The sequence below is a fragment of the Oncorhynchus gorbuscha genome, linkage group LG09, assembly GCF_021184085.1.
Source record: "Oncorhynchus gorbuscha isolate QuinsamMale2020 ecotype Even-year linkage group LG09, OgorEven_v1.0, whole genome shotgun sequence".
In the NCBI taxonomy this organism is placed as follows: domain Eukaryota; kingdom Metazoa; phylum Chordata; class Actinopteri; order Salmoniformes; family Salmonidae; genus Oncorhynchus; species Oncorhynchus gorbuscha.
The window spans coordinates 72153922-72169083 of record NC_060181.1 but is presented as its reverse complement, the minus strand read 5'-3'; the positions used below and the strand labels follow the sequence as shown (position 1 = coordinate 72169083).

The window sequence follows — 15162 nt, the reverse complement described above, 5'->3', positions numbered from 1 at the left end:
AGCAGCCTTTATGTTTGCATCATTGTCTGTCACTAGTGCAAATACCTTCTGTGGTCCAAGGTCATTGATGACTGCCTTCAGCTCATCTGCAATGTAGAGACCGGTGTGTCTGTTGTCCCTTGTCTGTGCTCTTGTAGAATTCTGGTTGAGGAGTGGAGATGATATAGTTAATTATTCCTTGCCCACAAACATTCGACCACCCATCAGAGATGATTGCAATACAGTCTGCTTTCTCTATGATTTGCTTGACCTTCACTTGAACTCTGAACTCTGCCTCCAGCAAATGAGTAGATAAAGCATGTCTGGTTGCAGGGGTGTATGCTGGGCGAAGAACATTCAGAAATCTCTTCCAATACACATTGCCTGTGAGCATCAGAGGTGAACCAGTTGCATACACAGCTCAAGCAAGACATTAATCAGTATTTACTTGACTATGTTCCTTCATTGAGTCAAAAAAACTTCTCATTCCAGGAGTACCATGAGCTGTTGCTATCGATAAGGTGTCTGATTCATCATTTTCACCTCAAAGAAGTAGAGGGACTTTTGTCAGAGGTTGCTTGTTGTGATCGCTGAGGGAACTTTATGCACTTGGCCAGATGATTATGCATCTTGGTTGCATTCTTCACATGATTTGGAACAGTATTTGCAAATGTACACCGTTTTTCCTTCTACATTAGCTGCAGTGAAATGTATTCACACATCAGATAGTGCCCGTGGAATTTTCCTGTAAAGATTAGAAAAAAATGAGTAAAAAAACAAATACAATTCCATGTACAGATAAATAGAAAAGCAGTTAGATTAAACATCTCCTTTTTTTTAAACACTCCTCAGTTAGCAGGCTCAACAAGCAAGCTAAAACTCACATGGTAGCAAAAACAAACTAGCAGAAATTGTTAACAAGTTAGAAATGATTTAAACACACTTTGCTGTAGGCTACTATTTACTAGTTAACAAATTGATGTATGTCGTATAAAATATATTCACCCCACACAGTATTGTAATCAAAATGTACCAGAAAGCATGTAGTCCTTGGCTCAGACAGTGTAGTAATATGGGCTCAATAGTATCTCATTAGTGTGCAAGATCTTGAGAATCAGCTGTACATGTGATGGAAGAATGCACCGTGCATGCAGAGGGTTGCAATTCCATTGAATTGGGGATAGTTTAACCAAAATATGCCACAAGATCTAGAATTGCCGTATGTCAAATCGAATCAAATTTGATTAGTCACATGCACCACAGTTGTTACTTATGAGCCCCTAACCAACAGTGCAGTTTAAAAAAAATATGGATAAGAATAAGAGATGAAAGTATATAAAGAGCAGCAGTAAAACAAATAACAATATATACAAGATGGTGCCAGTACATAGTCAATGTGCGAGGTAACCGGTTAGTTGAGGTGGTATGTACATGTAGGTAGAGTTAAAGTGACTATGCATAGATAACAACAGAGAGTGGCAGTGGTGTGTAGGGGGGCAATACAAATAGTCTGGGTAGCCATTTGACTAGATGTTCAGGATTCTTATGGCTTGGGGGTAAAAGCTGTTTAGAAGCCTCTTGAACCTAGACTTGGTGCTCTGGTACCGCTTGCTGTGTGGTATTAGAGAGAACGGTCTAAGACTAGGGTGGCTGGAGTCTTTGACAATTTTTAGGGCCTTCCTCTGACATCGCCTGGTATAGAGATCCTGGATGGCAGGAAGCTTGGCCCCAGTAATGGACTGGGCCATTTCCACTACCCTCTGGAGTGCCTTGGTCAGAGGCCGAGCAGTTGCCATACCAGGCAGTGATGCGACCAGTCAGGATGCTCTCGATGGTGCAGCTGTAGAACCTTGTGAGGATCTGAGGACCCATGCCAAATCTTTTGTCTCCTGAGGGGGAATAGGTTTGTCGTGCCCGCTTCACGACTGTCATGGTGTGCTTGGACCATGTTAGCTTGTTGGTGATGTGGACACCAAGGAACTTGAAGCTCTCAACCTGCTCCACTGCAGACCCGTTGATGAGAATGGGGGCATACTTGGTCCTCTTTTTCCTGTAGTCCACAATCATCTCCTTTGTCTTGATCACGTTGAGGGAGAGGTTGTTGTCCTGGCACTCTGACCTCCTCCCTATAGGCTGTCTCGTTGTTGTTGTGTCATCGGCAAATTTAATGATGGTGTTGGAGTCGTGCCTGTCCGTGCAGTCCTGAGTGAATAGGGAGTACAGGAGGAGGAGGCTGAGCTCGCACCCCTAAGGGGCCCCTGTGTTGAGGATCAGCACGGCGGATGTGTTGTTACCTACCTTTATCACCTGGGGGCGGCCTGTCAGGAAGTCCAGGATCCAGTTGCAGAGGGAGGTGTTTAGTCCCAGGGTCCATAGATTAGTGATGAGCTTTGAGGGCACTATGGTGTTGAACACTGAACCGTAGTCAATGAATACCATTCTCACAGGTGTTCCTTTTGTCCAGGTGGGAAAGGGCAGTGTTGAGTGCAATAGTCTGTATCATCTGTGTATCTGTTGGGGCAGTATGCAAATTGGAGTGGGTCTAGGTTTTCTGGGATGATGGTGTTGATGTGAGCCATGACTTGCCTTTCAAAGCACTTCATGGCTACAGATGTGAGTGCTACAGCTTGGTAGTCATTTAGGCAGGTTACCTTAGTGTTCTTGGGCACAGGCACTATTGTGGTCTGCTTAAAACATGTTGATATCTTCCCAATAACTTGTCCATTTTATTGTCCAAAGATTGCATGTTTGCTCGCAGAATTGAGGAAGTGGGGGTTTATTCGATCGCCTCCGACTTCTCAGCAGGCATCCCGCTCTCCGGCCTCTCTTTCTGCGCCTTCTCTTCATGCAAATCACGGGGCTCGGGGCCTGATCCCGAGGGAGCCGTATATCCTCGGGCTCGTCAGTCGTGAAAGAAGAAAAAGGGTTCTGCTAGTCTGTGGTGAGTAATTGCAGTCCTGATGTCTAGAAGGTATTTTCGGTCATAAGAGAAGGTAGTGGCAACATTATGTACCAAAAGAGTGTCCCACAAAAAAGGTTCACTGTTATAAGCTAACTTTATTTTTTGCAAAATTCCCAAAACGTCCCGAGCTTAACCTCCCATGGAAAATTTCCAGAAAATTACCGGAAAGTTTCAGACCCTTTGCAACCCTAATGTTACCTGTTAAATCCACTTAAATCGGTGTAGATGAAGGGGAGGAGACAGTTTAAGGAAGGATTTGTAAGCCTTTAGACATTTGAGACATGGATTGTGTATGTGTGCCATGCAGAGGGTGAATGAGCAAGACAAAATATTTAACTACGGGGTATGGTAGTAGGTGCCAGGCGCACCGGTTTGAGTGTGTCAAGAACTGCAACGCTGCTGGGTTTTTCATGCTTAACGGTTTCCTGTGTGTATCAGAAATAGTCCACCACTAAAGGACATCCAGTTAACTTGACACAACTTTGGGAAGCATTAGAGTAAACATGGGCCAGCATCCCTTTGGAATGCTTGACACCTTGTAGAGTCCATGAATTAAGGCTGCTCTGAGGGCAAAAGGAGATGCAACACAATATTATGAAGGTATTACTAATGTTTTGTACACTCAGTGTATGTGCTCATATAGGTTCATTTATTAATCTATTCATAATAATAAATACTTACCCTGTTTGTATTGATAACAGAATGAAGCAATGACTGGATCTCACACCCAGAACAGAGTGTTTTCTAGGCTCACCTTGGCCATCATGGAAGACACAGGGTAGGGTTGCAGACTGTTATATGGAATACAATAAAATAAGGACTTTAACCTTTTTATGTCATTTAAAGAGCTTTGACTATTAAATGACTTGAAGGCTCTTTTTGGGGGGGAATTGGTGTGATTTGAAGGTACTTGACTTTGACATATGATTTGTATTGAAGTTCAAGAGTTTACCTGACTTGATGTACAATGTTACCCATCATCTATGTTTTCTCTAGTTGGTACAGAGCCAACTACAGCATGGCAGAGAGGCTGGACTGGGGCTGTGACTGGGCTGTGACGTTGTGATGAAAAGCTGTAAGTTCTGGATTGAAAGGCAACGTCAGAGGTAAGGGGGTATCTAATCTCAGTTTAGGTTTCTTACTATACACAACTGACTGAAACATCTAAACGTCTAGGAACATAGCATGCCCCTAAACCAATTTAAAGTATTACTAGCCGACACACCCTTTTCTCATATGTGTCATTACATTTGATTTCAATCACTTTCACACACCCATTTGATTTGAACGAAACCTTCTATACATATTTGCCCATGGTAGAAGTGGGACCTGAATGCTAAAACATTTAGGAGATAAGAGGTGCTCAAAGTTGATCCATCTTTTGCATACCCGACCACCAGACATCAAGTTCTTCATCACTTGAGAAGATAAACGGTAGATATTATTTAAAAGCTTATAAACAGGGTTGTGAAACTATTTGCAATTTTTTTTTTATAAACATTTCCTTTTTTACCCTTTAACATTAATTATCTAAAAAGGCATGAACTTTTTCCATTTTAGCATATGTTGTAGTTTAGACCTTATTTGACAACCTGAGGTGTTTGTTGTTTGGTTAAGACACAGTATGCTTTTGAGTACAGGGTGGGTGTCATGTTTTGGCTGATAAATGTACTGAAGTGGGAAAACAACTTTACATTTCAGCTTTCAAATGGTAGCACAAAGATGGTTGGAGGCCCACACATCAGAGAATGTTGACTCGAATGGAAAGATCAGTTTAAAATTATACTGTCAATCTTCCACAGGAAACCTACTGAAATCATAGAAATATACAGTCACCGGCAAGTTTATTAGGTACACCCATCTAGTACGGAACAGCGTAAATTCTTTGGGGATTGGAATTGTTTTAAAGTAATATATAAATAAAAAACGGTGCCCGGCCCACCACAAGGAGTCGCTAGATCACAATGAGCCAAGTACAGAAACCTAGCCTAAAACCCCAAACAGCAAGCAATGCAGGCGTAGAAGCACGGTGGCTAGGAAAAACTCCCTAGAAAGGCCAGAACCTAGGAAGAATCCTAGAGAGGAACCAGGCTATGAGGGGTTGCCAGTCCTCCTCTGGCTGTGCTGGGTGGAGATTATAACAGAACATGGCCAAGATGTTTAAATGTTCATAGATGACCAGCAGGGTCTAATAATAATAATAATAATCACAGTGGTTGTCGAGGGTGCAACAGGTCAGCACCTCAGGAGTAAATGTCAGTTGGCTTTTCATAGACGATCATTGAGTATCTCTACCGCTCCTGCTGTCTCTAGAGAGTTGAAAACAGCAGGTCTGGGACAGGTAGCACGTCCGGTGAACAGGTCAGGGTTCCATAGGCGCAGGCAGAACAGTTGAAATTGGAGCAGCAGCACGGCCAGGTGAACTGGGGACAGCAAGGAGTCATCAGGTAGTCCTGAGGCATGGTCCTAGGGCTCAGGTCCTCCGAGACAGTGTACTTAAATTCACGCAGGACATCGGATAAGACCGGAGAAATACTCCAATATAACAGACTGACCCTAGCCCCCCGACACAAACGACTGCAGCATAAATACTGGAGGCTGAGACAGGAGGGGTCGGGAGACACTGGCCCCTTCTGACGATACCCCCGGTCAGGGCCAAACAGGCAGGCTATAACCCCACCCACTTTACCAAAGCACAGCCCCCACACCACTAGAGGGATATCTTTGGAGCAAGCCCATGTAATGCTTTGTAGGTTAGCAGTAAAACCTTTAAATTAGCCCTTGCCTTAACAGGAAGCCTGTGTTGAGAGGCTAGCACTGGAGTAATATGATCATATTTTTGGGATCTAGTTAAGATTCTTGCAGCCATGTTTAGCACTAACTGAAGTTTTAGTGCTTTATCCGGGTAGCCGGAAAGTAGAGCATTTCCTAGAAGTGACAAAAGCATGGATTCATTTTTCTGCATAATTTTTGGACAGAAAGTTTCTGATTTTTGCAATGTTACATAGATGGAAAAAGGTTGTCCTTGAAACAGTCTTGATATGTTCGTCAAAAGAGAGATCAGGGTCCAGAGTAACGCCGAGGTCCTTCACAGTTTTACTTGAGACGACTGTACAACCATGAAGATTAATTGTCAGATTTAACAGAAGGTCTCTTTGTTTCTTGGGACCTAGAACAAGCATCTCTGTTTTGTCAGAGTTTAAAAGTAGAAAATGTGCAGCCATCCACTTCCTTATGTATGAAACACAGGCTTCTAGCGAGGGCAATGTTGGGGCCTCACTATGTACATCGAAATGTACAGCTGTGTGTCATCCGCATAGCAATGAAAGTTAACATTATGTTTCCGAATGACATCACCAAGATGTAAAATATATAGTGAAATCAATAGTGGTCCTAAAACGGAACTTTGAGGAACATCAAAATTTGCAGTTGATTTGTCAGAGGACAAACAATCCACAGAGACAAACTGATATCTTTCCAACAGATAATATCTAAACCAGGCCAGAACTTGTCAGTGTAGACCAATTTGGAAGCAGCTTTCAGTAGTTTAGTTGGAATAGGGTCCAGTATGCAGCTTGAAGGTTTAGAGGCCATGATTATTTTCATCAATGTGTCAAGAGATGTGATACTAAAACACTTGAGTGTCTCCCTTGATCCTAGGTCCTGGCAGAGTTGTGCAGACTCGGGACAACTGAGCTTTGGAGGAATACCTAGTTTTTAAGAGGAGTACGTAATTTGCTTTCTAATGATCATGATCTTTTCCTCAAAAGTTCATGAATTTATCAATGCTGAAGTAAAAGCGATCCTCTCTTGGGGAATGCTGCTTTTTAGTTATCTTTGCGACAGTATCAAAAAATACATTTAGGATTGTTCTTATTTTCCTCAATTAAATTGGAAAAATAGGCTGATCGAGCAGCAGGCTCTTCGATACTGCACGGTTCTGTCTTTCTAAGCTAGTTGGAAGACTTCCAGTTTGGTGTGGCGCCATTTCCTTTCCAATTTTCTGGAAGCTTGCTTCAGAGCTCGGGTATTTTCTGTATACCAGGGAGCTAGTTTCTTATGAGAAATGTTTTTTGTTTATAGGGGTGCGACTGCATCTAGGGTATTGCGCAAGGTTAAATTGAGTTCTTCAGTTAGGTGGTTAACTGATTTTTGTATTCTGATGTCCTTGGGTAGGCGGAGGGAGTCTGGAAGGGCATCTAGGAATCTTTGGGTTGTCTGAGAATTTATAGCACTGCTTTTGATGATCCTTGGTTGGGGTCTGAGCAGATTATTTGTTGCGATTGCAAACATAATAAAATGGTGGTCCGATAGTCCAGGATTATGAGGAAAAACATTAAGATCCACAACATTAATTCCACGGGATAAAACTAGGTCCAGAGTATGACTGTGGCAGTGAGTAGGTCCGGAAACATGTTGGACAAAACCCACTGAGTCGACGATAACTCCGAAAGCCTTTTGGAGTGGGTCTGTGGACTTTTCCATGTGAATATTAAGTCACCAAAAATGTGACTTATCTGCCATGACTACAAGGTCCGATAGGAACTCAGTGATGAACGCTGTATATGGCCCAGGAGGCCTGTAAACAGGAGACATAAAAAGTGATTGAGTAGGCTGCATAGATTTCATCACTAGAAGCTCAAAAGATGAAAACATAGTTTTTACATTTTTTTGTTGTTGTAAATTTATATTTGCTATCATAAATGTTAGCAACACCTCCACCTTTGCGAGATGCGCGAGGGATATGGTCACTAGTGTAACCTGGAGGTGAAGCCTCATTTAACACAGTAAATTCATCAGGCTTAAGCCATCTTTCAGTCAGGCCAATCACATCAAGATTATGATCCGTGATTAGTTCATTGACTATAACTGCCTTGGAAGTGAGGGATCTAACATTAAGTAGCCCTATTTTGAGATGTGAGGTATCACAATTTCTTTTTCAATAATGTCAGGAATGGAGGAGGTCTTTATTTCAGTGAGATTGCTAAGGAGTGTTTTCCCACTCCTCAATTGTCCAGTGTTGATGATCGCGTGCCCACTGGAGCCACTCCTTCTTAATTTTAGCTGATAACCCGGTGTGGTCGTCTGCTGCCATAGCCCATTCATGACAAAGATCAACGAGGTTTGCATCCTGAGATGCCGTTCTGCACACCACTGTTGTACTACGCCGTTATTGGTTTGTGGCCTGCCTGTTAGCTTGCATTATTCTTGCCCTTCTCCTTCGACCTCTCTCATCAACAAGTTGTTTTTGGCCACAGCACTGCTGCTAACTGGATGCTTTTTTGTTTGTCTCACCATTCTGGGTAAACCCTAGACACCGTCATGCTTGAAAAGTCCAGGAGGGCGGCCGTTTCTTAGATACTGAATTCTGCCAAATAGCACCGACGTTCATACCATGCTCAAAGTCGCTTAGGTCACTCGTTTGGTTCTAACATTCAATCAAACAGTAACTGGATGACTGTCTGCCTGCTTTATAGAGCAAGCCACGGCCGAGCGTAGTTTACGCATTTTGTGACAATTGATGTTAAAGGTTAATAAATTACTTTAGTAATTTTTTTAAATCAAGAAATGTCAAATAGTTTGACAACCCTGTTTTATAAGCTTTTAAATGATATCAAACTCAACAGTTTCTTTTCCAGTGATAAAGATGTGGATGTCTCATGGTAGAGTGTGGAATTCAAAATGGATCAACTTTGAGCACCTGTGTCTCCTAAATGTTTTTTTTTGCATTCAGGTCCCCCGAAGTCCCTTTCTGACCATTTCTACCATGGGCAAATGTGTATGGAAAGTTTTGTTCCAATCAAAAGGCGTGCAAATCAAATGGAACAAATCATATGTCGATATTTCTGTGAACACAAACATCAAGCCATTTGACGCTTAAACTTGATTAGAAATTCACTGTAACCAACAACAATAAAAACATTTTAAATTAGAAACTGTGGCTCAACCTGACCTAACCCTCATGAGTTATTGATTTTCAGTCGTAAAGTAGTGACCCTTTACTGTGACACAGTGCGAGCCACACCCCTTCAGCTCACCTGCAGGCAGGACCAGCTGGCAGTGGCCGTCTGCAACCTGCAGAAGTACCCTCAGGACCTACCCCTGGACTACCAGGTAAATTGCGAGTCTCGCAATGCCATCCTCCATAGTCACAAAACCTAGAAATCGAGGCTATGACAATAAACCCAGTGACGATAACATGACGCGAGCAAGACTCTGTCAGAAACCTATTGGACCACTACAGAGGATTATAAGATAAACATTACAAGCAAAGTTTGTACCTTTTCGACAAAAAAGGCAACAAAAACAAATTTGAAATGGTCTTTATTTAAGATGTTGACCAATTGTGACCAGCATAGTGTTAAGTACACCCCATACAGTAAATCTCTTCCTCCTCCTCTCCGGCAGTACTTTGACCATATCCCTGAAGTCTCTGTGATGGATCTGGCCTCCTACAGTGGAGCTGTGGAGATAGCTGACTACTGTCCCTTCAGCCAGGAGTTTAGCTGGCACCTGAGTGGAGAGTACCAACGCAACTCCTACTGCAGGGTCCAGGAGAACCAGCCCGGTAATATCCTTTCCCTTCTTGCATTGTTGTTGCCTCTTGGTTCCTCAGGCCTTGGTTCATGTACTCTGAGGCTGTTAACTCACTTGAAGGTTTGCAAAATTCAGGATATTTTCCTAGGTTTTCCAGAAATCCCATTTGGAGAATTCCCTGTTCCCTTTCTGCTTACTCCATCCCAATCCTGGGAATCTTCCAACTGGGATTTCTGGAAAATCTGGGAATTTTGTTTCAGGAAAGTTTTGAAAATGTTGCAACCCTACTTACTAGTATGCTACCTGACACACTGTTTCCAGATTGGTGGAGGAACTACGAAGCTGAGCAGTATGGTCCAGACTCAGTGTGTTTGTACCAGAAGACTGCCCAGAGTACCAGACACATGACCTACCCTGACTGGGGAAGTGGCTGCTATAAGGTAATGCAGAATAAGTAACAATCTTTAGATATCTCTGTAATCTATGTTTTGATGCTTCATCCATATAATACAAGTCTTCTTAATAACGTTTACCACCGTTAAGTCTCATGCTTTTATCATATGAGCTTACAAAATCACAAATTCAGTTAAATTACATTTTTGTGTTGTGGGTTAATGTAACCCTATTATAGATGTGCGACAGGCAGATATATATACATTTTGAAGTGACCCATACAACAAAAAACTCATACTTAAATGTTATATTGTTAATGTTTCCAGATCTCTTGCTCTACCCAGGGTCTGACGGTGTGGGTGGAGGACACTGCGTACCAGTGTGTACGTACGGGTCAGCTGCTGAGCGTCAGTGTGCGTGTTAATGACTGGGTATACAATGGGGTTCTCGTCTGTCCTGCCTGCTCAGACTTCTGTAGCGCCTGCCCTCTACCACAACAGCTCCCGCCCCTCAATACCACCAAGATAATTCCTATTGGTGAGTTCCCTTGCCTGTATTTCCTACCTTGTCCTTTCCACATACATGGGCACACTCACATTATATAACTATGTACATTATATAGACCTCTTGGTACTAAGGAAGCTTTTTGCCTCTTCCAGACCCTTGCTCCAGTTCCTCCAGCTTAGTGGTAACTCTGTCTTCTACTGTTCAACTTCATCCCTGTGTATGTGGAACTAACTGACTGTCTGGTTGATTGGCTGGCTGACTAACTAACAGTAAGGTTCTCTCTCTGGGACTGCGGCCCAAATGGAACCCCATTCCTTAAATGGGCCTATGGCCATAGGCCCTGGCCAAAAGTAGTGCTCTATGTAGGGAATAGGGTGCCATCTGGGACGCAATCTGGCAGCCCGTTTTGTAGTCGACCATACTTGGCCATCCCACAACCTCAGGCATCCCATTTCAGGGTTCCACAGTCCAGTTGGAAAGGATTTGATCCTTGGAAAATAATCAAGGAAAAGTCAGGAAAGTTGTTTAGGAATCAATCACATTAAACCCACCGTCAGGGAAATGTGTGACACTTTTGAACAAATGTTTCGTAAAACAAAATTCAGTGCAAAATATGTATTTTACATATGTATTTAAGTTTAAATGCCTGAAAGAAGGATATCTTACCACAATACCTTATCTGTCCAGTTTAGACACATTTGTACAGCCTAGAACTTCTTTTAATGCTGCAGTTTTGGAACAGACAAAGACCGTGGCCCATTGTGAATGACGTTCATGAAATTGCTAGATACTTTCAGAAAAGGGGAAAAATAAGCCATTGACTGCACTTTTCTTTTTGTTAAACTAACAAACGAGGCACCAGTAAACTAAGCAAAATCCGAAGAAGCCATACCCCAAGTGTAGCTAGATGATCACGGTGAGGTGCCGGTGCTATGTATGACCCCCTATCCTAACACTAAGACATACTATATTCCCCTCAGGGGGACTGTAGCATATTCAGGTTCCTAGTGTTGTCATGTAGGGTTTGTTACAGTCTTAGAACTCATATGAAACATCTACATTTTCAGTTAGCATTTTTATAGCAAGTTATCAGATGATTCAATGCCAATCAATGTAACAATGCAGTATTTAAAATGGACAGCAGATTGTTATTAGCGTGTATTTGTTTCCTGGTGAAAGGTCCATATCTGGCAAACTGGGAAGGTGCTCTAAAAGTTTGATTGTCTTAGTTAGGCCCTTAAAATATCAATTTTGGTGTGATATTAGATGCATTTGATGATTTTGTAGATGCATGCGTGAAGATAAAGGTGTATCTGAAATGAAAATGGCACTAAGACTTTCACAGTGCAGTAAAGTTACAGGCAGGCCAATAGTGATGATACTTGATGTAGATTGTAGTTAACTTTATTTTTTTATGATTTTCATAAATAATGGACTAATATATTTTTTTAAAGAACATTTTACTGGTGAGGGAGGGAATAGGGCTTTTTATATTAATACGTTTGTTTGATGCCTTTAAATCCTCTATGACGAGCCAGAGATGATGTGGAATTCACCTTGTACGTATTATGTGTCTGTCATGTGGGAAAATGAATTGAACAGCCATAATGTACACCTTCTGAAGTGAATAGGGACTTCCCAGTTTCAGATACTCTTTCAGCTTCACAATTGGTCAGGGCATTATTCCATAGTACCTATAATGGAATATATGTAGTAATGCAATTGTATAGTACTTACACTTGTATAGTACTTATACTTATACAGTAGGACTTGCAGCTATATATTCCATTTAAAGTTAAAGGCGTTATTAAAGGTGTTATTTTGTAAGTTTGTCTAATTTCAGTTGATATGGTATGCTTTTGCCAAATTTTAATGTTCCTCTATTAGTGAAGTAACATCAGTTAATTTAGCTATTTAACTTGAATCTTGTAAGTTTCATGGTGTAGGGTATAGCTTTTATAAATACGCATTCAAATTGTCCCTCTTCTCTAAGCACTCCACTGAATATTGAGTAATTAATTTGAGCATACACTTGGTATGAAACAATTTGGCAACCTTACATTTTTGGTTTATGTGATGTGCCTGGGGTTGGATTTGAACATGCATTGTAAATGGCATTAACAAAACCAACAGATTCCAAGGTGGCAGGACACTGAAGACTAATAATGCCATGTCTATCTGAAGTGTAGATTAACATGGCCTAAAACCAAATGTGTCGAACAGTACTCTGATTAGACTACAGTTAAAGAAGTGCCACTGACATGCCATGTTATGTTGTTTATGGTCCTATGTAGTAACTTATTGTTAGGTTAATAATAGTATTATGGTTTTTATGCTACTGCTGTTTCTGAAGATATGCAAAAGTGATTGCAATAACTGTGATAAACAAATGAGCAGCTACTGATGTCTTTTTTTCTCTTTTTTTAAATGATTTTTATTCCTATATAGTAGGCCTAGATCTTAAGAAACTTGTTGTTTTTAAGTTTAATTATGGATCCAGTTGTAATTTGTATTTTGTGGGTCATTTTGCAGCTGCTTCTAGATGTTTGGTTTTCTGTATGGTTGCCAACAGGGTCTACATCAATTATGGGAACATTTGTATTTCATCATGAGAAGGAACAAAACTGAAATGTGTTGATGAGGTGGATTGAGACCACAAAATGGCTGTGTGATTGTTGGTGTATCTGTTAATTGAGATTACTGTACCAGAATGCTGCTTAAGGGAATAATTTAATATTTTTTATGGAAAAAACAAGTTAGATTAATTCACCTTTTTGTAATTTGTACCCATGCAATTGTCTGTATTAGAATGACTTGTTTTTTAGTTACATTCCAGGGCTACAAGTGAAGGATGGCAGTGCTTTCATTTGTGATCTTTTTTATGTTGTACGAGAGGTGTGTGTGTGGAAAAGGTGTTAATTAAAAAAGTGTTTTACAGTATCAGGGAAGCAGGCAATAAATGTTGTACAGTAGGATACTTCTTTGCCACCAGTAAGCTGTAAGAAAATCTTCTGATTGTCATTGCGAGTGAATATGAAAAGAATGACATTTACAAATGTTATTTTTCTCAACATGAAGAAACATATGTTTGTTTGAAACAGTACAAAAATGAAGAATATACATTTGAAGTTGGAAGTTTACATACACCTTAACTCAGTTTTTCACAATTCCTGACATTTTATCCAAGACAGGGAATTTTTACTTGGATCAGTTAGGATCAACACTTTATTTTAAGAATGTGAAATGTCAATAACAGTAGAGAGAATAATTGATTTCAGCTTTTATTTCTTTCAGAACATTCCCACTGGGTCAGAAGTTTACATACACTCAATTAGTATTTGGTAGCATTGCCTTTAAATTGTTTAACTTGGGTCAAATGTTTCGGGTAGCCTTCCACAAGCTTCCCACAGTAAGTTGGGTGAATTTTGGCACATTCCTCCTGATAGAGCTGGTGTAACTGAGTCAGGTTGTAGGCCTCCTTGCTCACACACACTTTCAGTTCTGCCCACAAATTCTCTATAGGATTGAAGAAAGGGCTTTGTGATGGCCACTTTTATACCTTGACTTTGTTGTCCTTAAGCCATTTTGCCACAACTTTGGAAGTATGCTTGGAGTCATTGTCCATTTGAAAGACCCATTTGCGACCAAGCTTTAACTTCCGGAGTGATGTCTTGAGATGTTGCATCAATATATCCACATAATTTTCCTCCCTCATGATGCCATCTATTTTGTGAAATGCACCAGTCCCTCCTGCAGCAAAGTACCCCCACAACATGGTTGCCACCCCCGTGTTTCACGGTTGGGATGGTTTTCTTCGGCTTGCAAGCCTCCCCCTTTTTCCTCCAAATATAACGATGGTTGTTATGGTCAAACAGTTCTATTTTTGTTTCATCAGACTAGAGGACATTTCTCCAAAAAAGTACATTCTCCAATATTTGTCCCCATGTGAAGTTGCAAACCGTAGTCTGCCTTTTTTTGGCGGTTTTGGAGCAGTTGCTTCTTCCTTGTTGAGCGGCCTTTCAGGTTATGTCGACATAGTGCTCGTTTTACTGTGGATATAGATGCTTTATTACCTGTTTCCTCCAGCATCTTCACAAGGTCCCGTGCTGCTGTTCTGGGATTGATTTGCACTTTTCGCACCAAAGTACGTTCATCTCTTGGAGACAGAACACTCCTTCTTCCTGAGCGGTATGACGGCTGGGTGGTCCCATGGTGTTTATACTTGCATACTATTGTTTGTACAGATGAACGTGGTACCTTCAGGCTTTTGGAAATTGCTCACAAGGATGAACCAGACTTGTGGAGGTCTACAATCTATTTTCTCAGATCTTGGCAGATTTCTTTTGATTTTCCTATGATGTCAAGCAAAGAGGCACTGAGTTTGAAGGTAGGCCTTGAAACATCCACAGGTACACCTCCAATTGACTCATGGTGTCAATTAGCCTATCAGAAGCTTCTAAAGCCATGACATCCTTTTCTGGAATTTTCTAAGCTGTTTACAGTAAGTTGACTGTGCCTTTAATCTTCTGACCTACTGGAATTGTGATACAGTGAAATGTCTAAACAATTGTTGGAAAAAGTACTTGTCATGCACAAAGTAGATGTCCTAACCAACTTGCCAAAACTATAGTTTGTTAACAAGAAATTTGAGAAGTGGTTGAAAAACAAGTTAATGACTCCAACCTAAGTGTATGTACACTTCCGACTTCAACTGTACCTGAAATATTTGCTTAATGTACAGAGACCAAAGATATTTTTATGCAGAAATCTAGGGTTTTCTATTG

At 41.1% G+C, this 15162-nt stretch overlaps 1 pseudogene; it reads left to right on the top strand.

Moving 5' to 3' along the window:
- The window catches only part of LOC124044429, a 28909-nt pseudogene extending 15283 nt beyond the window's left edge, over positions 1 to 13626 (top strand).
- Positions 13627 to 15162: the final 1536 nt, after the last annotated feature.